Genomic DNA, 22,794 nt, shown 5'->3' with positions numbered 1-22,794 from the left:
GGGCAGAGATCTTTCTGTACAGTTTTTAAAACAAAGGAGTCGTGTAAACAAAGGGTGGACCAGCAGTCATAGCAGAAGTAGCGCTGTCACCTGCTTGGTGGCCAGCATCAGCCCTGACTCATACCCATCCGGAAGAATCTGCATAAATGCAAAAGGTCCCTTCCAAAAGCCATTTCTGTTATGATGGCAGAGAAGGGCGATTGTTTCGCCGCCCACTGCCTTCAGTTCATTTCACTCCCTCTTCTTGCTTTCTCCTCTGCCTCACACCCACTCCTGCAAACACAGAGGCCCTAAGAACCGACCAGCGCCCCCCTTCCAGGGAGCAGCCCTTGACGGAGACTGGCAATGACTTCATCCACAGGAATGTGACTGCTGGTTTTAAATGGCAAATTTGCCTTTGGGCAGTTTTGAGCTGACCTTTCTCTTTTCTTCCTGCTTGGTTTCTCCTAAAACAAATAGTCTTTTTTTCATCTTTAAACTGTTTCTAATAGGCTCAGACAGGTTTTATAGATTTAGCCCAAGGAGAGGAGGCTTGAGTTGAAGGCCTTCAAAAACTTGATTTCATGTAAAGGACCAAGTAAGCCACCCAATCAATAAACATCCAAAGCATCTAGTCCAACAAAGCACGGCAAGGTGCTGAGGTTTCAAAGATAAACACAGTGCGTCTGTTTCCTAGGAGACTCATGATCTAAATGAGCAGACTAGAGATGTCTTATAATCACCATAAATAATAATAAAAGGTAACACATGATCAGGGCCAAGTGCATTTGACTGACCAAAAGAGCTATAGAAATTTGAAACAGAGAAATAAAACTATTCTTAGGAATTTCTGTAGAAGCAGATGGAAGAAGATGCTTGAGGCGAGCACTGAAGGATGAGACTTCAGATAAGTAGAAAAGGGAGAAAAAAGAAATTCCAGGCAAAGGGGAGCAGCCCCGAAACAATGCTCATTACTCATAAGGTTCTCAGTAGTACACCCTGAAGCCCAGGAGAAAGAGAGAAAAGATTGGTAGGAGAGAAAATGGGAAGAGGAGATGAAGAAGCTCGAAGGAGCAGGAATGTTATGCTCCATTCACAGCGGCGGGGATAGTAAGTTACGTCATTTGGAGAAACAGGGAGAGCCAGATCCTTGAGAAGCTACTTTTCAGTTCCAGCTATTTTAGCACTAAGGGAGGTTGGCACAGGGAGACAGGATAGGGGCAGGTTTAAAGACCTAAATGTAAGAATAAAAACCTTAAACATTCTAGAAGAGAACACAGGCAGAATACTCTTTGACATAAATTGTGGCAATATTTTTTGTGGAGGATCTGTTTCCTAAGGCAAAGAAAACATGAAAAGATAAACAAATGCAACTACATCAAAAGCTTAAAAGCTTTTGCATAGCAAAGGAAGCCATCAATAAAATGAAAAGACAACCTACAGAATGGGAGAAAATATTTGCAAATGATGTGACTGACAAGGGGTTAATATCCAACAAACATGAAGAGCTCCTACAACTCAATTAAAAAAAAAAAAACCTAAAACCACCCAAATCAAAAAAATGGGGAGAAGACCTGAATAGACATTTTTCTAAAGACATACAGCACATGAAGCACATGAAAACATGCTCAACATTGCTAATTATTAGAGAAGTGCAAATCAAAACAACATTAAGAAAGCACTTCACACTAGTCAGAATGGCTATTATCAAAAAGTCTACAAATAACAAGTGTTAGACAGGATGTAGCGAGAAGGGAACCCTCCTACACTGTTGGTGGAAATGTAAACTGGTGCAGCCACTATGGAAAACAGTATGAAGGTTCCCCAAAAAGCTAAAAATACACTTACCATACGATCTAGCACCCCACTCCTGGGCATATATCCATAAAAAATGGCAACAACTAATTCAAAAACATACATGCACCCAATGTTCATAGCAACATTATTTACATTGGTTAGGATATGGGAGCAGCTCTAAGTGTCCATCAACAGATGACTAGATAAAGATGTGTTGTATATATACAATGGAATACTACTCATCCATTAAAAAAAATGAAGTAATGCTATTTACAGCAACATGGATGGACCTAGAGAATATTATGCTTAGTGAAATAAGTTAGACAAAGACAAATACTGTATGACATCACTTATGTGTGAAATCCAAAAAAAAAAACATACAAATGAATGTACATGCAAAACAGAAACAGATTCACAGATATAGAAAACAAACTTGTGGTTTACCAAAGGGGAGAGGGAAGGTGGGGGATAAATAAGGGGTAGGAGATTAGCATACAAACTACTGCATATAAAATAGATAAGCAACAAGGACATACTTTATAGCACAGGAAATTATAATCATTATCTTGGAATAACCTATAATGGAGTATAATCTGCAAAAATACTGAATCACGATGCTGTACACCTGAAACTAATATAATACTGTAAATCAACTATACTTCAATTTTAAAAATTAATTAATTTTTAAAAGTTGAGTCTCACAGAGAGCATTATCTTCACACAGTGAGTCAGGTATTGTAATACTTAACTTCGAAATATTGTAGACAAATTTATCTATGGTACAATCCACATCCTCCTGTCCACAAGTTAGCAAATATCTCCTGTCCTCGATATACTCATTTCCTAGACTGCTATAACAAATTACCACAAATGGTGGCTTAGGACAACAGAAATGTTTCTTCTCACAATTCTGGGGGCGAGAAGTCTGAAATCAAGGTGCCAGCAGGACCTTCTCTGTCCAAGGACTCTAGGAGAGAATCCTTTCTTGCCTCTTCCAGCTTCTAGTGGTTCCTGGTGTTCCTTGGCTTGTTAGAGGTGTATCACTCCAATCTCTGCCTCCATCTTCGTGGCATCTTCTCTTCTGTGTCTCTTTGCATCCACATCTTCCTCTCATTTCTCTTAAAAATGTGCAATTATTGGATTTAGGACCTACCTCAAATCCAGCATGATTTTATCTGAGGATCCTTAACTAATTACCTCTACACAGATCTGATTTTCAAATAAGATCATGCTGTGAGTTTCCAAGTGAACATGGATCAGGTCGGGGGACACTATTTAACCTGGTATATTTGCATTCATAAATAAGCAAGTAGCCCCTGTCTAAATGTCATCATTTTACTTACAGGGCCGGGTTATTCCTCCAAACTAGCATAAAAATACATGGGAGAAGTCATTTACATAATGATACAATGTTTTTTTGTAAGTATCCCTCCAAATAATGTCATCCAAATCTCTCACATTATGATTCCAGCATTGTACAGCCCTAGGATTTTATTTTGCTTCTATTTGTGGAGGTATTTCAAGCCTCTGAATGCCAAAGTGTGGCATGTTATTTAAGCTTCCATTTCAAAACATAAAACCATCATTTCACTGTGTCAGACCGCCGTGGTGGTGAAAACACAAAGCCCATGCTCTCATGCAGGTTATTCTACTGAGTGCGTAAACAGCAGTCACAAAATGCATAAGGATATAATTTCAGACAGTGAGACATACTTTTAAGGAAAGTAGATAGAGGGAGGAGGGGCATATTTGGGGTATGGGATGAAGAAATAAAAACTACTATGCGTAAAATAGATAAGCAACAGGAATGTATTGTGCAGCACAAGGAATTACAGCCATTATCTTGTAATAACTTTTAATGGAGGATAATCTGTAAAAATACTGAATTGCAATGCTGCACACCTGGAACTAATATAATATTATAAATCAACTATACTTCAAAAAGAAAAAAGGAAAGGAGATAGAATCAAAACATGGAGAAGGAAATGGACATTTTAGAAAGGGTAGCCAAGGAAGGTTTCTTTTTGAGGGACATTTATGCAGAATAATTAAGCTAGCTCCTTGCTGCCATAACCGTATATCTATTTCCTTTATTGCATTTTTACTAGAGGTGCTGAATAGTCCACAGACTATATTAAGCATAATATTTCCTGAAACGTAATCATACTTCTTCATGTCAAAGGGGTTTTCTGGTTATTGCCTTGCCAACCAAGCACAGGTCGATGCCTCTGTGTTGTATCCACTCATTATCACTGCATTCCAGGCACTGTTCTGTATGCAGGCAGATACAGAAAATACACAACAAAATCGCCAGAATCATGTATCCCCCCTAGAATGGGGCTTGCATTCCAGCATTTGACATGAAAACAGAAAACTGAGGTTAGATTCCCAGCTCTCTGACTTCACTCTTACCCTTACCAAGTCACTTAATGGTTCTAAGCCTCAGTTTCCACGTCTGTAATGTAAAGAAATTGGACTGGACAATCTCTGAATATCCTTCTGACTCTAACACTTTATTGTTTTGCAGTAGGCAGCAGCCTGGTTTACCATACCATAGTTAAATAGGATTTCAATTCAGGCAGCCACCAATATCCCTGGGATCATGTGTAGGAAATAATAGCGGGGATCCTCGGTCCTGGAGTCTGTAGTTGGGTGGGTGGTGTGATTGTGGAAAGATGACATTATCTGTTTTGAAGCAGAGGTCCCAGCTGGCAACTGGAAATCTAGGGAGTAGATTTAGCCTCAGAGGGCACTGAGCTGCCAAAAACCCGATGGGGAATTCAGTGGCTTCAAGAAAAGATTGAATTAATATATGTGAAACACTTAGAAGAGTGCCTGGCACAGAGTAAACCTCAATAAATAAAGCTGTTGTTTTTATTGGCTCGTCCCAGATGAACTGGATTATGCTTAGAAAGCCAGGGGGGAATAACTGAACAGACAAGGCAAAGCTTGGGTAGGAAAGCAGCTGCCTGGTGGGCACACTGGTGCCGACCCCATGCCCCTTGCACCCTGAAAGCTAGTCCCCGCCCACCAAAGGTACAAATGTCGATTTCTGGCTTGAGCAACTAGTGATAATAATGCATTTCAATGAAATAAGAAATATAAGTCTGTGTGCAGGCTTTGAAAGAAAACAATAAATTTGGATTCAGACAGTAAGTTTGAGCTAACCAGGTAGAGGCGGTGGAGATTTCCAACAGGCAGTTGTGTAGACAGATCTATAACTTAGGCAAGAAGCTAGGGCCGAAGTAACAGATGTGCCAGCCATCAGCATCCGTTATGAGTCAGTGTTTCTCCAGTCCGTCTGTGTTATAGTAAATTAAAGTGGGTGTTAAGGGCACATGCCAGAACCCAGCTACGGCATCAGAATCCGCAGCAGTGGAGTTTGGTATGGCGTTTCGTAATCTCTGTTTTAATAAACTCCAGAGTGATTTTTAAGCACGTTTAAGTTGGAGAAACATGGGGAGAGGGAATTATTGATGTTGTGGCTCTGCTGGTAAAGTTGCACAAGAGAATATAGGAGAAAAGGCAGCCAGGGAAGCCTTGTGCACACGGCCCTGCAGGACCTGGAATTCTGTCACTTTCTGTTACCTAGTAAGTGGGTAGGGCTCAACCTCAACTTCATGTTAGGGGGATCTGATGCCTGGGACTCATCCCGGACCAACGGGATCTGTATCTCTTGGAATAAGGTAAGCCCTTTCCCTCTAGGGTCCCAAATATTTGCCTTATAACCAAAGCTTGCAAACTGGTGGCAGTTTGTCCGGTTCAATTATTTTCTTTGACCTCACACTTCTTTAAAACTTTACCTTAGTTGCAAATATTTCAAAACCGATAGATTTCACATTAAAAAAAAAATCAATTTCTAGCTTATGAAAACTTGAAGAAATGGCCCTCCTGGGGCGACATTCTTGAATGGCTGAACAGCTGTCCCCAAAAGACCTTCTGCAGTCGACAGTTCTAGTTACTCACCTGAACACCTGGCCCCTGAAGTTGCTTGAGGCCTGTAATGTATTTGATCATCTCAGTTGCCCCCATCCCCTGCCTCCTAGTCCCCCTAGCCTCATGTCACGGATCCCAGAGTCTCCCTGAGCGTGGCACATAGACAGGGACACCACGTGAAACAGGCCCTACCTTATCTGCTGCTTATCCTGATTTTAGAGCCCGTTTCTTGGAGCCGTGGCTGCCAACATCTCGGGTCATGTAGACACTGACACTGATACTTCTGCATTCCACCGGCAGCACTAGGCTCCCAGTTCCCACAAGGCAGCTGGACAGCTGGGTTCCTGGACTGAACCCTGGCCAGCCCCCCACTTCAGTGAAATCGCTCTTCTTTGGGAGGGAGCAGCGCTGGTTTGTTTAACCAGAGGGCTCCCTTAGGTCTGTGGAGGGCTGGATTTGGTGAGAGGAATTTGAGAACCATGTAATAATGAGCTTCCTCACGTCTCTTTTGTGTCCCTTATATCCACAACCATTAGCTAATAGATTGGTTGTTATTTTTGAAAACAGCAATGCTAGACATTTGCACGTAATTTTTAGGGTTTTAGTGCTGTGAGAATATATATATATATAATATATATATAATATATATTATATATATATTACTGTAAGTCATTTTTCACTTAAAACTGCTAAGCTGGTACAAAAAGTTTTCTATCTTCAATAACAGCAAAAAAGTTGACAGTATTTCAATTCATTTATTATCAGCACACAGAAATTAAAAATAAAACTTACTCATACAATTTGGTTTGAGATAGTTTTCAGCCTTACTCAAAAGAATGTTCTTGACCATCTCATCTTTTACCTTGAGTGAAATGCCTAGTATAATGAAAAGAAGGCAGATTTTCCAGGGAAGGATATAGCTCAAGTGGTAGAGCACATGCTTAGCATACAGAAGGCCCTGGGTTCAATCCCCAGAACCCCCTCTAAAAAATACATAAACCTAATTACCTCCCCCAACCAGCCAAAATGAAATAAATAATGCAATAATAAGTAAATAAAATACATTTTTTTTAAAAAAGAAGGTAGTTTTTTTTTTCCTTTTTGGAGTTAAACAATCTTATTTTGCTACATACTCTATCTGAAATATATATCCTTGTCTAAAATATTTGGCTAGTGGTATGTAAGTATGGACCACAGTGAGGAGTAGACAAAAATAGCAAAAGTAAAACATCTGGTATACCCTGTACATCTTCTATTACCTTCTTACTAGACCTTTAAGTTCCATTCCTATGGATAACAGTTCTAGTCAAAGGCCTCACATTTTTACAATAAAATTTCTACATGAATATTTCACCAGAATTTTAATGGAGAAACATTATCAAACCCTTTAGGTCCATGACTTTTACTCAGTATCTCTCACACATGTGATGGGTTCAACTTGTACAATAGGTCTAACATTGTTGTAGTTGCCACTATTAAATAGAATTTTCTGTAGAGAAAACAATTTTCAAATTTCAGTGGATCGCCGCTTACCTCAAGCAATATTTAATTCATTCCTTTAAGCAAGCATTGACTCTGTAGTGTAAGAACAACTGAGATAGCATTATTCTACTCATCTGATAGAGAAAAAAGATCAGTAAACGTATCATCATTAAACTGCAACACAAAAGCTGAGGACAAAGTATCCTACAGGAACACAGAGTACTGAACCACTAGCTTTGCCTAGACATGTAGAGGGAGCCACAGAAGAAATAGGAACAGGTGGATATTACAAGATTCCTATGAAAAGAATTTTATCATTACAAATAGAGCATATTTTAATGGCATTTTACTTGTATATTATGTTACATGAATTTGTCTTCTGCTCTGTGAGTCCATAGGTTACTTTGTGTATGAATGCCTTGTCCCCAAAAAGATTTACTGCATTTAAGAGAGATAAATCCAGAGAACTTAAAAAAAAAAAATTCCCTCATTTCCAAAACATCATCATAATTTTTTCATAAAATCTTTGTAAACACAAAGAAAAAAGCATTCTTTAGACCTTTGAGGATTTTACAAATACTAAACTATAGCCTTTTATACAATTATTAAAGTGAGTTTTTTCATGTAACTGACCTATGTTACAATATATCATTACTAAACAAGAAGTAATCATGAATTCACTGGAATCTGCAAAACCAAAGTTTTATTACTTCTTGAGAGTTTCTCTGCAGGGTTTAACAGCAAGAAGAGGAAAATCTTGCTTTCATATGGGTGTCGTGTGGTTCCCTGGGCTCTCGCATGTGCTACGTGACGGTCTTTCCAAAGCTGGTCTCTCGTAGACATCAGCTCACGTTTGTGACTTAGTACGGATCCCCCTAAGCACATGGGCTGCATCTTGGGTGCCCATAGAGAAGTCTTGAAATCTTGAATATCAAAACCATGTCCACAAATGCCCAGATCTTCTACAGTTTATGAAAGGATGTTGAGGTCCGTCATCTTTTACTTCTGTGTTGTCGTCACCATGAGAGACAAGTAAGATCATCGTAGGCCCACACCCACACGGCTGCACCACCAGCTGGTTCACCCAGCATGGTCTTCTATGCCCCCATGGCTGGCATTCAAGAAACAGGCAAAAATAAAATAAATGACTGTAAAACTTTATCTTCCTGGAAGAGATCCAAATCCTTGCCCTTCCCCATTGAAGAAAAACAATGATCTAATAATTTGGTAGCCTTGCAAATAATCACATTTGAAGTATTACAGAAGGAGAATTAACAGGGGACTCAGGAAAGGTGAGTCTTAGTCAGCTCTGCCACCAAAATCTGTGTCACCTTGGATAAGTTCATTATTCTCTGCCTTCAGGGCCTCAATGCACTCAAGTTTCACCCCATGTACTTACGTCTGTTTTTACTAAGAAATGAGATTTCTTCATTTAACAATAAGGGTATTTAATCCCTAAGATTCTATAGTTATAAGTAATTTATATCAAGTGGTAATCAATGCAAATTTTATTCATTCTGTGTATACTTCTCATAGATAAGTTTGCAAAGATTTACATCATTTATTTGTCTCTGGGTGTCTGAGACTATTTTGTCTTACATTTACGAGACAGCAGTGCTCTTTCTCCTGATGTCTTTTGATTATGAGGACAATAAAGTGGGCAAGATGCATGAAATTGAACATCTGCAAGGTAACGAACGCTTGATGCTTATTTTTCTACAGCAATGCATTGATTCTGTTTGGAAAATACACCTTTAATTACATGCTGGTAAGAGAGATATTCCAGAGAGCTGGAATATCTGAAAATTATGCAGTGGATAAACATGGGCTTTTTTTCCCCCTAATTTTATTTTACCACATTTATTCAACTATCTGGGGAAAATAAGCTTAGATCTTTTCCATACAGAAAAGGAACACCAAATGATTAGAATGGCAACACAGCTCTTCCTAGAATTCAGCATCAGCCTACAGAGTTATGTGCTGTAACGATGCATATTTCAATTTAATGACCCAGTCACACGTAGGATAATAGAGAAAATCAATGCTGTTGGGTCAGACATCCCTTCTGAGATATCATAAGGGGAAATGCAATACTATACTGAGAAACAAGATAGGGAAGTTCATCTCACAGAGGAGTCTGCCACCAATCAAGCTTTAGAATCAAAAAATCAGAAAAACTACAATAAATAGACTCAGAGACAGGCAGAGGCCCCTTTTCTTTTTATCCCTGACCAAAGCTAGGAAGCAAGTAGGCAAGTAAACGCTCAACATGGACTGTCTCTCCACCACTTCACAGAAAGTGAGTTATTGGGTCAACAATGAACAACTGGTTCAACAAGTCCTCCTCTCTCCACTTATTTAGTGACCTAACTACTACTTAGGGCAGTGGCTGTGACCTAGATGGCCTCTCCCCCTACCACCCAGAGTCTTCAGCATCAATGTTAACCCCGTGTTCTCAATTTATGCAATTCTTCCTGGAGAATTATGGAAACCCCATCGGTCTTGCATCACTCTACACCCACATCACTCTAACGTGATACTGAGAGGTATTTCAAGTTGAAAGAACAAATGACAAGAAAGATAATAAAAAGAAATAAAAGGTGGAGAACTATTATGTAGTTGTGGGTTCCTATTACTCACGCCATTAAAAATATTTCAAAATCAGAACTGAGTCCATAAGGGTGATATTAAAATGTTAAGATTAAGTGAACTGACACAAAAATTGAAAGGTAAGAGGAGAAGGCAAAGGTGGGAAGCGGGGAGTGCAGATTCCCTATAAATTAGAAAACAAACATTTGCTTAAAAGTTCATTTTCTTTTCCAGTAAATTGAATTTTTTCAGACGTCAGCACTTACTTTTCTGTACTTTTGATTCCCCACAGGAAATCTGATTTACTCAAACACCTAGAACTAATCACAAATAAATGGGCAGAAGGGAGAATCTAATTGTATAACCTTACCTGCAAGTTTTAAAGTGCATGTGGGAAAAAATCAGAGTCCTTTTTCTGAATAACACTGTGCAGGTGCATTTAAGATTCCATGAACTCATCAGAGAGGTACCCTTGAAAAGCCAGACCTTCTTCCCCATATTTTTGAGCAGCTAAAGAAATGCACCTGTTCTATCACTAAATATACATTTTCAAGAACATAAGTCAAAAGTGGCCACAAGGTATCCTTGCTTCTTACACATTTTTTAAGATAGCATCTTCACTCATGAGATAAACCTAGAAGCAGCTCTAAATTTAGACCATGAAATCGCTCCAAAGAATAAAGCTCTTATCTTTGCATTAACTTAGCTGATATAAGTAAATTTTATGTTAGTGGGGAATAAAGAAATAATTTACAGTCTAAGACTGAGCTTAGGAAAAAATGTGCTTTTATATATTCTGCATTGATGCTAAGTGGAATCACCCAACCTAATAGGAGTGTTCCTTCCGAGATACTCCAGTACAACTGTGTTCATATACTAATGTAATTTAGAGTCTGAAAAATAAAGGTTGATTTTTGTTTTAACTCCAAAGAATGGTGTAGTTCCTTGTCAGTTGACTCTAAAATACTTAGAAATCATTTCCATGGCCTTCAGGAGTAGGGGAAGGGTTTCCTAGTTGCTGTCTAGATTTATAAAAACCCTAAGCCCCTTCCAGTCTCTAAGGCCATAAAATTCAAATTTCACTCTTGTGAAGTCAGGACTCCAAATAGAAATAAACAAACGTATGTATTCTCAATCACACAACAAAGGGGGTATTTCCTAACTTATCCTCAATTTTTCTCCCAAGAGGAATTTTTATTCAATAATTATGTTTTAAAAACATAAGTCTTACCAATAGGAATATATTTGTTGTCCTTTCAGGTTGGGCCAATGCCTTCGGCAGAGATCCATAAAGATTCCTTGCTGAGAGTAGACTTAACGGGCACATTTTCGACAAGAATCACATTCCTAACAATTTAAAATTATATGAATTTTTATTCAACATTGTCATTTATTCTTATTTTTAAAAGAGCACATTAGAATCAACATTTATATTTACTTAAATGTGGACTTTTCCAAGGCCCTTTGCCTGCTCTTACATTCCAGAATCCAGTTTACTCTTTGACAGCTGGTAGGGTTGGGGCAGCCAGGATATTTCCACAATCTTTCATAGTTCTAGTTTCCAAATAACTTCATTTTATTCTAAAATTCTTGGACTTCAGGTTGTCTGAAATTTCAGTTATACCATTTTGTGTAATATTAATATATATCAGATGTCAGAGAAGGGAATACCAGCGTCACATCCTAGTTTGGGTCTCAAGTAGTTCATTTTCGATGACTTCAGCAATGTTAATATATCACCTTAGAGAACTTGTAGTTCACGATCGATAAGTCATTTTTTAAAGTCATGATCACAGGATAGTTAATTTCAGAAGTCTAAGAAATGTGGAGGCTTCAGCCTGAATCCCATGACCCAAGTGATACAGTAGCACATGATAGTTAAGTCTTTTCATTCTTTGCAACCAGTTTCTAAACTCAGGGTTCACCAAAACTGCTGTTTCCCCAAGAATTATTTTATTTCAAACATCTGTGCAGAGTTTTATACTGTCAGGGGTAGTGGGCTGGAGGTAAGGATAAGTAAGCAGAGAGAACTGTGGGCTGGAAAGGAGTGGAATTTCAATGCCACTGTTACCCCTCACCATCCAAATAGCATTCTGTCCACCTCCTCTTTCCATCAAAGCTGACAACCCCAGATGACCGCTCAGATGCCATTTGAAGTGGTAGCCCCAGGCTTTGAGATTAAAATCCTTTAGAACCTGCACACACACTGTTTGCTTTTCAACTTTCACCACACGGAAACATCCTACAATAGCAGAAGGCCTCCTCCATATACACGAGCATGCAAACAAGCAGATGTTTCATTTAAGCATTCTGAAATTTGACAAACACACACACACACACACACACACACACACAAACAGTTACAAAGTACAACACACATTTAGGTGGCAAGCCAAATAAACGGAGAGTTTTACTCCCAATTTCCCTTGTGCTGCCCTCCCGCCCCACGCATAACCAGCTATCTGGTCCCTGGATTTATCACTGTCCTCAAAATGCTGCTGCTGCTGCTGGCTGACAGTGTTGTTTTGCATGTGTGCAAGTGTGGCAAAAAACGACTGCACGACCAGCAGTTCTATCCCCCGGGGCAGATGTGGGAAGGCAGCCCTTCGGTTTCCGGCTGTTGTAGCAATTTTCACAGCCTGTTACTGTTGATGGCTTTGGGCTGTTCACCTTGCAGGCTACCCGACACCTTGACTCCAAACAAGTGACCTACTTTCCCTTCACGATCTGCTGTTGCTGTTTCCTGGTATTTTATAGCCAGGCTGCCTCATTTGAAAACATACCTCTGCGTATCCTTACAGCACATCTCCTGTGTCTTCAGCAACTAGCTCTGCTTCAGTTCCTCAGACAGCTGATACTTGGGGATTCTCTTGTCAGAACCGAGACAACTGGTGTGGGTGAGAGGCAGGGAAAGACTTCCCTGACTCCCTAAGTGTCTCTCATAATCTGTCATATGACTTAAGATTCTTATTAATTGTTAAGGCACTGGCAGCTGACATCCAAAGTTAAAGTGCTAAAGACCCCCATGAATGGCATATGGAAAGGGTAACAGCGTAATAGTCACCATTTAGCATCTACTGTGAGCTAGCCACTGTATATAACTGTCCTTCAAACCCGAACACTTCTGCAAGGCGTTACTATTGCAGTGTTCCCATTACACAGACGAGGAAAGGGAGACTTCCAGAAGGTCTAAGTAAATTTTTCCAGGATGATATTTAGCAAGTGACAGGGTGAGATTCAAACCCAGGACTGCCTGACACAAGCCCAAGGCTGCCACACGATTACGCGGCTGAGCGGCGCTGGTCAGTCATTCACACCTAGCCCGGGAACTGGGGAGCTCCATGAATGTTTGATGAATCCGTGAACCTTGCTGTGAATTAGTTTACCAGCCTGGCTTCCAGTTACGTGGCAAGTATGCTGAACAAGTGAGACCCTGGGCGAGTTAGCCGTGGCAGGAGGAAGGAAAGATACAATCCAAAGGAGAGGGCCCGGAACCAGCAGGCTGGGGTGAGATACCAGCCAGAAAAACTGGGGGAAAAAAAGCCACAAAATTACCATAATGCAAGAAGGACGGCAGGGAGGAGAATAGAAAGAAACAACCCAGCAAAGATAAGGAAGTACCTGGGCTAATATGGTTGCTCAAAGATGACTGCGCTGCCATCATCCCTTCTTCACCCCTTAACCATCCAACTGTCAGCATCACGCAGCTAGGCAGTCATGGACGTGAGACTAGAACCCAGGGCTCTTCCCATTGGGGAACACAGCCTCCCATATGCACACTCAGACTTTAAATTCTTAAAAGTGCGATTTACCTGACTTTGAGCTGTCTTTCTCTCATGCTTATTACCCATTATCTCAAATGTATTTCTAGTCCAGATTTGAACTGCACTTCAGAAAGATCTGTATCCTTTTTAACACTGTTCAGGCCACCCAAGAGGACTATTCTCTTGCTCTCTGTAAATCCCCTGCTGGACCAGTCCCTGCTTCACCTACACCCTACTCACAAGACTGACCTTCCCTCCTAATCATAGAGCCTAATCAGTGAATGCCTACATACTTGCTCCTGGCCCAGCTAGTAATTGTTCTTATCTTTTGATCAGAACATCTCCTCCAAGATAGCTTATCAAAGGGGCGGTAAGGGGCTTGCTCCTCTGTTGGTTTCCCTGGTAACCCATGAGCCAACTTGACGTCAATTCCCCCTTTAACTGGTAACCTTCCTCTCCCCCTGCCCCCTCCCCAGCAGTGAAGCCTGCCACCATGTCCTGCCTGCTGTCCCTGATGCCGTGCTGCTCCAGGACCGTACTTCAGACATGTAAGCTCCCCCTGTCCATTAAACCACTGATGTCTCTGTCGCTGACTCTGGGCTCTTTCTTCAGTCTTGAGCTAGAAAAGTACAGGACTTGCAGGCCTGTGGGGTGCAGCCCAACCACTCTTGTTCTAGCCCCTTCATAAATATCTAAGAGATGTGCTGCAACAGTACGAATGTATCTGAGAATTCACTGGGGATCTATCGCTCTGCTCCACTTCACTGTTAATGAGCCAGGATAGAAAACACTAGGGCACCGACGATGGTTGTGGGAGGAAGGAAAGGAGGAAAGAAAGATGGGATGGAGGGGATAGAGGGAGGGAGCAAAAACAATCTTTAAAAACAAACGGAATCAGAGTTAAAGTGGATTGGAGGTTACCGTGTCTAGAGCCAGGGAAAGTGAACTGTGGTTTCACTGGACCTGTGCTATTGTCCTGGGAAAGGATGGTTCAGGAAGAAACAATAGCCAGTGAGTAAGAGCTCTGAAATGAGCATCTTTGAGAGGGAGCGCAGTGAACCCTGACGAGAGAAATGGACCGATGAGACCCACATGGGCTGTCACAGCAAAGGCTAGAGTATAAAGAAATAAGCTATGATGTTGTTTCAAAGAGGAAAAAAAAAAAAGAGTTCAGGATGTGAACGATGAGAAGGAAAACCAGTTCAGAAAACCTGAACGAAACCCAGCACCCAGCATTGTTGGAAAGGCTGGTAAGAGTATTATTATGAGGGTAACTGGGATGGACCCACTTAGCCAGTGATTCACATGACTCCAAGCTGATGGGTTCTATACTGAGGCCCAATGGAGTTGGATCTGGGAAAGAGTGGCAGAGTTAGCTTCTTTTATATATATATTTATTGAAATATAGTCAGTTTACAATATTGTATCAATTTCTGGTGTACATCATGATGCTTCAGTCATACATGAGCACACATGTATTCCTTTTCATATTCATTTTCACCATAAATTACTACAAGATATTGAATATAGTTCCCTGTGCTGTACAGTATGAACTTGCTGTTTGTCTATTATATATATATATTAGCATCTGCAAATCTCGAACTCCCAATTTATCCCTTCCCACCCCCTTCCCCTTCCCTAATCATGTTTGTTTTCTATGTCTGTGAGTCTGTTTCTGTTTTGTAAATAAGTTCATTTGTCTTTTTTTTTAGGTTCCACATATAAGTGATATCATATGGTATTTTTCTTTCTCTTTCTGGCTTACTTCTCTTAGAATGACAATCTCTAGGTCCATCTGTGTTGCTGCAAATGGCATTATTTTATTTTTATGGCTGAGTAGTATTCCATTGTGTGTGTGTGTGTGTGTGTATATACACCACAACTTCTTTATCCAGTCATCTGTTGATGGACATTTAGGTTGTTTCCATGTCTTGGCTATTGTAAATAGTGCTGCTATGAACATTGGGGTGCATGTATCCTTTTGAATTAAGGTTCCCTTTGGATAAGTGCCCAGGAGTGGGATTGCTGGATCATATGGTTCAGGTTCTTCTTAATGAGAGAGACCAGGCTTGTCCTCGGATCAAAGTAAATTGGTTTAATAAGATGAATCAGAATTGCCAAGTGCAAGGGCTAGCGAGGAACTAGGAGGTAGAAATGCGAAGAACATGGAAGAATCTGGTTAGCGAATGAAATCTGGGCCAACTTAATAACTGAATAGCAAGCATAAAAGTAGGAATTTGCCATTTATTTCTCCGGAGAATATCAATGTATCCTTCACTTTCCTCTTACTGTAGTAAATCCAAGGTGCACCTTACTTGTATTCAAATGTGCTGCACTGCGGTGAGTAAAGAGAAGGGCAAGGTGGGATGAGTCCCCATGTTCCTGAGGATTCTTTGGTTCCAATCCACTCAGCTCTCCAACAAGCTGGACTCTCCACTGACAGCTGGTCCAATATAACTGATACCAAATACCAGAGAGAAACTGTTCCTAAAAGTTTTCTCTTTTAGGAGCTGTCTCTGAGAACTCATTTAAGAGAGAACAGGAAAAAACAATGTCCAGTCTATGGCGGTAGGTGACAAAGGAGGAGGTACAGACCAGGACTGTGAAGATTACATCATAAATTCACAGAAGGAATGTTGATATCTGTTCACAATACTATTTGGCAAAGCTAGTCTACAAGTAGACTCCTAAATATTTTTTAAAGACAGTGAAGACTTTATGAATTCCTGTATAACATTGGGTTCAGTCAGTATTTAGGAAAATGTTGAAATTTGAAAAATACGTGCCTCTTAAAATGTTTCCGTTACTAGAGAAGTGAATCTCCTTAAAGTTTAAAAATGATTTTTTAAAGAATAGAGAAACATTTACATATTTTGAAAGGTCTACACTATTTCTAAATCAGACTAAGAATGCATATTTATATGCTTTTGTAAAAGGAGTATTTTTAGGCCCAGGCTGATCTTCTTCTCTTATTTAGTGAAGTTGAAGGAAATCTTTGCCACTTTGTATCTTGTTATACATGGGGAATGTAGACTATCAACTAGCTGCAAGCCTTTAAAACTAGACGTATCCCTGTTGTTCAAATTCTAACTGCTATCCAAAATTCAGGAACCGAGCAGATCTGGATAACATAATACCTCTCATTTTACAAACTGGGTTCTCTATGAACTAAACATTACACGTTTGGTGAAGCAAAATGTCTCACTTGTGAAATATATTTGACTGCTAGTAACAGAGACCTGAAAGAATAATGGCTTAAATAGGATGGCAGATGTTTTTCTTACACGTAAAGGAAGTCTGAAGGTAGGCACGCCAGGTCTGATACAAGAGAGCCGTAGTCAACACGGACCCAGATTCCTTTCTGTCTTTCTTCTCTACTCTAATTTGTGGCTTTTATCATCAAGGTTGCTTCAGGTCCAAGATAGCAGCTAACACGCCAGCCATTACATCCTCATTCTAGTAGGAAACAGGAAGAGGTGGGAAATAAAAAAGGGCCCTCACCAGCTATTTAGCCTTGTTTTAAGGAGCCTTTCAAGACTCACCCAACAGCTTTTCCATCTCACTGGCCAGAATGTAATCACATGGCCACATCTAGCTGCAAGGGAGGTAGGAACGCACACTTACCTGGTATCTTGCCATATCAAATAAAATCTCAGCTTTCTTGATAAGGATTAAGAATATTGTGTATTGCCTGTCAGTCTCACCAAAAGCAATTGTTAAAGCATTAAAAAAAACCAAACCATATAATCCAATCTAATTATTTTAATGTCTTTTGAACAATCCCCTTTCTGGAATGGTTCCTATCATTAACATATACAATGTAAGTTAACCTCGCTTGCACATCCCTAAATAAAAGTCACCAAATGAATTCAGTCTATCTCCAAAAACACAGAATAGACACACTGAAACTTTCATATAAAGTCTTTGTTATGGAGCTGTACTTAGTAAACAGTTAATCCATTTGAATCCCAACCAGGAGACAGTGGTTGTCAGGCACCTCCAAAGGGTAGTTTAGGATGGGGGTGAAGGAACCTTCACTCTCCCATAATCTTACTCAGCTCCAGCTCCCCTCCCCCAATTGTTTAATATGAATGGTTTCCTCAAATGTATTTTACCCACAGATATACACACAACAAGCACAAAACCCCCTCTGGTAAGCTCAGCTTCACAGGCCCCCTTGCGCTGCTTTCCAACCAGACGGCAGATTCTGGCCCTGAATTCCTCTAATTTGGAGATGCTGGAGTTGCTCACTCTTTTGTGACTTCAAAAATACTTAAAGGACACAGAAGGTTGTCCCCCATTGTGGACTCGGTACTAGAGAGGCTTTCTCATGAGTGCCATTAAAATGTTAGAGGAGCTGTTAGGTGTTAATCAGAATCACTAGAAAAGACAGAGAAACAGGGAAAGAGAGAGAGCGCTGTATTTCCAAAGTAGTTTGCAAATATTCCGATTAGTCATTGAAGCCATCCTACCCACATGAAGACATTAGAGATCATGAGAATGAGGTTCAGGATCCTGTTGCTAGGCACTTCTCCTAACCAGGGTGAAAATCTCACTATAAATAATACATTAAAAAGCTGCTTGCTTTTTGCTTTCCTGCCCTTTGATTGCAATATGCATCTCTATCATTATAAACAACTCTTTTTCAACCGAAGTGTTTCATTAGAAAATGCTTATCACTTAAGATTACTTCAGCCCAGATTTCACTCAGGCAGAGTGACAAAGAGATATCATGTGCTTCAACTAATCTTTAACCCAAACCGTTCTATTTCCCCAGTGACTCATTCAAGCACACAAAGTCCCACCCAAATGAAAGAAATCTTCTGTGATACACTCTATTGTGTTAAAAGTTTCAGCAATCTTGCCAGGTGTTTATTACAGATTGTTAGGGGTTATAATTAGGTGCATATAAAAAGCTGCTTAATGCTTGATCCTCTTTTTTTAACGACCAAGGGTTATTTTTCTTATTTGATGCTTTATAACTCTTAAGGAAATGTTAAATAAGACATAGCAGTTAATAGTGATGTTGTGGTTTTACAAGCCTATATAGGAAACCAATTTGGATCATTGCTTTTGGTGTTTGGAAATTCAATAACTTTATTTGCTGTTTTTTAATGACGTTATTTTGAAACATACTGTATGTTTCAAACATACTGTATTGTGTTGGACTTAATTCTAACGAGCAGATATGAAGCCTAATGCATACTGAGTCCGCAATACATGTCAAAAGCTTTTTAAAATCATACTTCACTTGATTTCCATGTGACAACCATGAAACATTAGTATTGGCATAAGAGAAAACTGAGGCTCAAACAAGGTTAAAATTTTTTGTTTATGGTCATATGGCTTCTACATGGCTTTTTCTCCTATAACAGGAATTGTTCCTTGGGAAAGCCTAAAGCAAACAGTACAGCTTTTTACAATATGATTATCTCACAATGTAAACCTGAAAAGATTTGCTTCCATCAAAAGTTTCTAATTCAGAGACAAAGTGGATAATAGATTCTTTATGTTTTATGTGTACATGTATTATATGCAAGTATGTGTATTACTTACATGAATGCTGTACACATTGCATTTTCTTCCATTGTATAAAAACTTTGTGGAGGACGTGACTTTTAAAATGTCATTATCTGACAACTAGCCAGACACATCTAGGTCAGAAGCCCTACCAGTGGATAGGTAATATATGGCCTGCAGCCATGGTTTTTGTTTGTTTGCTTTTGTTTTCTCACTCACGGGGATTTTAAAAAATATAAACAGAAATTTTATATAAAAATCCCAATTTCTGAGTTTATTTGAAAATCGGAAGATTGGTTACCCATGCCCAGATTCCCATGGAACATCAGTCAACTGGACCTGAGTAGTAGCCACTCCCTTTAGATGCAGCCTGCGCTCCATCTGGTACCGCGGCCTCCATCTGTCAGCTTCATTCATGTTACTTAACTGCCCTTGGTATGCATCTGAGTTTGTGACTTCTGAAGTTCTAAGCACCAGTTCCCCCAAACTGTAAAAAGGAGGAATTCCAAGCCTGTTTTTCAAATCCAAGATCCAGCTCCCCTCCTACAGTAATTTCCTTTCACTCACAGGGCAGTGTGTGTTGGGTAAACCAGCCAAGTTGGCCAAAGATGATTTGATTCCTAAGCCAAGCAGGGTCAATCACATGCTCTCCTAGTACTGTGGAACTTGGACTTAGAAACAACTATTTAATCTCTGCACGTGGCCAGAACTGTGACTGTCAATGCAGAAGGGCAGGATGGCCACATTCTGCCATTCTGACCGCACAAGCAGAGAGGTCCCGTTTGGAGAGAGAGAGAGAAAAAGAGAAGCAGAAGAGAAGCCAGACCCGTGGGATACATGAGATTCTCCTGTATCCTTACCATAAATTCTGCTATTTCCATCCGTTGTCTTACAATGGTTTCTGTCTCTTACAAACACTTGTCCTGGCCTTGAAATTCGTTGATTTCCCCTCTCTATGCCTCAATTTCCAAATCTCTGGAAGTTAAAAAATACAACATGATAATATATCATTCAGCCAGTCAGATGGGATTATACTGCTGCTCAACTAAGTCTATATACACCCTTTCAAAACACTAAACCATTATACAAATCTACCAATATGATTACGACAGTCCTGACAAATTTTTAATAACTGGAGATATAACAGATGAGGAAAGGTGGGAAAATATTCATGATTAGAGCAGAGGATTCATACAGATAAATAACAGGAATAAGAATACATAATTTGATTAGGCCAACAATAAGGTGCCACTATGAAATCAGTTAAGTTTTAAAGAAAGAGGTAAGGGTTAGAGGATGCAATATTTGTAACTGTCTGTGCAGTCACTGCTAACACCATAATTACCATAAAAATAAAGTTTCTTTTTAAAGAAAAATTTACAAAGCAGAGTTTTCAGAAGAAATTTGGTTTAATTGCATAAACTAATCGGAACTATCTCCAAACAGTTGTTTTTCTGAGTGAATATGTAGTCATTTTAGTTATCAAAGAGTCATACAATTTGATAACTTAACAAGCATTCTTGGAAAATTGTTCATCATCCTTATTACACAGTTCCACTGAGGATAAGTGACTTAGCAACATCCATTTCCACATGCAAAATGAAAATCAAATTTAAATTTCAGAAATGTTTACAGAGCACTGTGAATCAGGATTGTATTTGCAGTTTGAGAACATAGTATATTGAAGAAAAAAGCAAAAGAATGAATGAGTAATAAATACATGTGAGATGAAAAACGAGCAAGATAATGTCCTTGACATCAAGGACTACACAGTCTCATAGGAGGACTGGGGTGAGTTCAATGTCCATCTATGACTATAGGAAAGAATAAGAGAAGTGCTAGAACAGAGGGCACAGAGCTAAAGGCATCTGAAGGACTTCATATACATTGAGACTTAAGAAAGGCTTCGTGGAAGTTGATATGGCTCCAAAGGATGAGTGAAATATTAAAAGGCAGAGACAGCAGAAAAAGGGCTGAGTGTGTAGCTAGGGAGTCAGGAGTTGTCTTCTCGATCAGGAAAACAGCATAAGACAATGCAGTGCAGTTTGACTGGGGCACAGGACACAGCTAGGAAAGACACTGCAGAGGGCCTTGGGTACCAAGCTGAGGAGCTTGGACCGTATCTGTAGGCACGGAGAGGCAGCACACGGGGGACTGACCAGTCAGAAGAACATTTTGGGAAATGAACTTGACAACTGAGTATGGATGTATTAATGTGGGGTCAGTACAGAAAATAATATAAGGTAAGAGCAGAGCAATGAGACACAGAAAAAGAGAACACAAAGATGGGTCTTGCTCTCAGAAGCAAAACCAGTGGAATCCATAAGATTTGGAAGACAACTGGATGTGAAGATTTGAAAGAGGCACAAGTGAGGGACTGGGTAAATGGGATAATTTATTTTTTTAACATTAATTGCGCGCTCTGTTTAATGCTTCACTTCACGAACTTTGCTAAGTAATTGGCAAGAGTGAATATAGACTGAATATGGAAGAGTCCAGTTTCACTGTTCCAAATTCAAGCATTTTAATTATGATCAATGTTCATTTTGTATGTGATACCGACGATGCGGTTAGTGCAAGCAAGGCCTCCCCGGTCTGGAGGCAGCTGTGCGGCAGATTAGAAGGGCCTGCTTTTAAGTGATGCTATCACATTGAGAAACACTGAAGTCTAAAGTAGAGCCAGTTTGCTGAAGATACAATGAACTCATTTTTCATGTGCTGGCAAAATGAAGTAGACAAGACGGAGAATGAATTAAAGGGTATTAGGATTCTCCAGAGAAACAGAATCAACGGGATGTGTACATACACAGAAAGAGTCATTTTAAGCAATTGGCTTAGGCAATTGTGGAGACTTGGCGAGTCCAAAATCTGATGGGGTAATCCTGCAGACTGGAGACTCAGGGAAGAGTTTCAGTTCAAGTCCTAAGGTAGTCTGCTGGCAGAATGCCTTCCTGCTCTGGAGAGGTCAGCCTTTGTTCTAACAAGGTCTTCAACTAATTGGATAAGACTCACCACATTAAGGAGGATGATCTCCTTTACTCAAAGTCAACCAACTTAAATGCTCATCTCCAGAAAACACCCTCAGGGTAACATGCAGAATAATGTTTGACAATAATACTCTGGGCACTGTGGCCCAGTCAAGTTAAGAGGAAGATCACTTTAGGGCAGTATCAAAGAAGAGAAAAAGGAGTATGTCAAGAAGAAGCAGTGAACAAGAGTACTGAAATCCTCAGACACCGGTAGCGGGTTGATGATTGAATAGTGACCCCCCAAAGATATGTCCACATCCTAATTTTGGAACCTGTGAATTCTACCTTATTCGGAAAAAGGGTCTTTGCATATGCAATTAAGTTAAGGACATTGAAATGAGGAGACCATCTTGGATTATCTGAGTGGGTCTGAAATCCAATGACAAGTGTCCTTACGAAACTCAGGTAGAGGAAGATTTGAGATCCACAAAAGAGCAGGAAGCAATGTGATCACAGAGGCAGAGACTAGAGTGATGTGGCCACAAGTCAAAAATGCCACCAGGCACCAGAAGCTGGAAGAGGTAAGGAAAGATTCTCCCTTAGAGCCTCCAGAAGGATGGTAGCTCCGATTTGGGACTTCTTGACTCTCAAACTGTGAGAGAATAAATCTCTGTAGTTTTAGGCCACCCATTTTGTGCTAACTTGTTAATTAGCAGCTATAGAAAACTAATAAAACATCTGCAAATTAAATAAATTGA

At 39.9% G+C, this 22,794-nt stretch overlaps 1 protein-coding gene across 1 annotated transcript in view; it reads right to left on the bottom strand.

Annotated features, from left to right (window-relative positions):
• The window catches only part of TMEM117 (transmembrane protein 117), a 441,213-nt gene that overhangs the window by 414,498 nt on the left and 3,921 nt on the right, over positions 1–22,794 (bottom strand). The window contains exon 3 of the mRNA XM_031462722.2: positions 19,928–20,042. The gene's annotated coding sequence lies outside the window, so the exon portion shown is untranslated. The remainder of the gene's footprint in view (positions 1–19,927; positions 20,043–22,794) is intronic.

This window comes from Camelus dromedarius, chromosome 11 (assembly GCF_036321535.1).
Source record: "Camelus dromedarius isolate mCamDro1 chromosome 11, mCamDro1.pat, whole genome shotgun sequence".
Classification (NCBI taxonomy): domain Eukaryota; kingdom Metazoa; phylum Chordata; class Mammalia; order Artiodactyla; family Camelidae; genus Camelus; species Camelus dromedarius.
This window is presented reverse-complemented; position numbering and strand designations above follow the sequence as displayed.